This window comes from Epinephelus lanceolatus, chromosome 3 (genome assembly GCF_041903045.1).
Source record: "Epinephelus lanceolatus isolate andai-2023 chromosome 3, ASM4190304v1, whole genome shotgun sequence".
Lineage (NCBI taxonomy): Eukaryota > Metazoa > Chordata > Actinopteri > Perciformes > Serranidae > Epinephelus > Epinephelus lanceolatus.
The window spans coordinates 9731520-9733826 of record NC_135736.1 but is presented as its reverse complement, the minus strand read 5'-3'; positions in this window follow the sequence as shown (position 1 = coordinate 9733826).

The window sequence follows — 2307 nt, the reverse complement described above, 5'->3', positions numbered from 1 at the left end:
GCCCTGCTCAGATTTTTCCGTTTAAGGAAGTATAAGAGGTGATTGGCCAGTCTAGTGGAATTTTTTTTTTTCTGTGGTTGTTTTCTATTTTTGTATAGATGTGTAGAATTCATTCACATTTTTTTTGTTTCTTCTGTGATCACTTCATAAAACATACAATAAAATAAACAAACCCCAAACAACCAACAGTGTATGGCTGTTCCAAAAAATTTACTCATATGATTGTATTCTGATTTTCCAAACTCAGTGTCAAGCACATGTTCAGTAGAGACTTCCCCCCCAAGAAAAACATCATCGGCGATTTCAGTGACAAAAGTTGCTGTTTTTGTCCAACCACAATATGAAAAGTATGTTTGTCTACACTTTCACACTTTCTGGTAGCACATATCACCTCAGAGGATAGCTGCCGGACGAGGTGAGACAAGTGAAACAATGAAGTGTCAAAGCTTCATGTAGGTAACCGAACACACTTGCTTTTTCACTGAGGCAGAAATATGGTATAATTGCACTGATACAATGGGTGCTTGCGTGCTGTATGTGTACACATGTGCCTGTATTGATGTCCACACTTCATGGTGTGATACTGTGCAGCTACTACTTCTCTATTTTCTTTTTTCTTTTTTTTAACAAACAAACTCACCAGAGTTTGGTGTGACTCACTGGTTTGGTCTCTGAACAAGAGCAAAACCTGCCCTTGATTAAAGTAGATTTATTTCTTTCTTCTGTGGTAACAACACACGGTTTTGAAATTGAATGTGAAGATTACATCTTTTAACTTGTTTCCAGGTCAGCCTGCCACCGCAGTGAACACACGAACTGTGACACTTTCTAGACCTCAGAGACTTGATCTGTTCCCTCCCTCTATTTAGCTAAGCAAGTATATTAAACAAGGATCTTCAGAAATAATTAATTATTGATTTGAACTCCACTTCTGAAATTAATTTTGAAGATGTGATAATCCCTTCTTGCACAGTCTAAATCAGTTTTACCATTTGGGATCGACAATGATAAACTGTTGCTGGAGGCTTTAATAACCTCCATTCAGAAGTTTAGGTGGAACATTTCCAAGTTAGAGCAGGGGCGTGTCCACAGAGCAGCCAAACCTTAAATCTAATTGTTGCCACCCCATTATCCCAAACTATGACTGGCTATCTGCCCGGTCAGAGGCTGGATCTTAGTTTGAACCAACAATTTGATGAGTAAACAGAACTTTTATTCATAGCTCTAAATCAGTCTTAAATCTGCAAGACAGCGATGCTCTGGAGTAGCTCAGCCTGCCGAGAATAAGAATGTTTTGCTTTGACTTGGAACGGAGTGGACAGTACAAGGTGATACTTCCCAGATAGCACACATACATCTGGCCGACGTTGGCCCGATGTATCAAGTTTAGATCGTTAAGACGTAGCAGGGAGAGTGTTTGCTCATTGCCAATATGTCGCTGAGACGTCGGCCTTTAATCGAAAATGACCACCACGCCATGTTCAAACAATCAATAAAAGAAGCTGCGCTCAGTGGCCGCTCCTTCATTAATATTCAAATGCTTTGTTAACTATGACCTTTATTGATTTAGGTCGGACCTTTCAAACTACAAATATTTCACCATTCAATGTGGGAAATCAATGCTAACATTCAAAAATAGCTGACTGTTACCCTATTTCGTGTGTAAGTGTGCACAATGAAGAGACAAAAGTCAGTTTGACAAACTTTATTTACAAATTTCCACAAACAATATCTGATCTTCTGGCAGCCTGCAAGAGACAGAAAAGACGATGAGCACGTAACTTCAAGAAACAAATCCCAACTTCACCACTGTATTTTTTTTTGTTTGTTAGCATTTCAGCTGTCTTTTAGCCAGATTGAAGGCTTTGGTCCGTTACTCTGCTTCATTTAGTGTTGAAACTGTTAAATAATGGGATCCGTTAACTCCGTTAACAGCAGCTCAACAATTGGTCCTTCATCTCGGAAAAACAGTGGTTTCAAAATTGCGCTATTACCTGTAGCCACCGGGTCAGTTTGCTTTAACCTTGACTGATAAATTGCCCATAAAATCACATTAACAACATACCGAAGGCATCCTTAAACTTCACTATTTGACCTCCGCACTCCTCTCCGCTCCTCTCACCCACACTTGAGCACCCGTTCTGGGATACACAGTGTCGGCCCGCCCCGCCTTACCTCTGCGCTCCTCTACGCTCCTCTTACCCACACTTGAGCATCCGTCCAGGGCCCCGGAGGTCAGACCGGGGGGCCGCGGGGCCGCGGGACCACGGGTGGCAGCTCCGGGCACTTCCACTTTAACCCAAAACG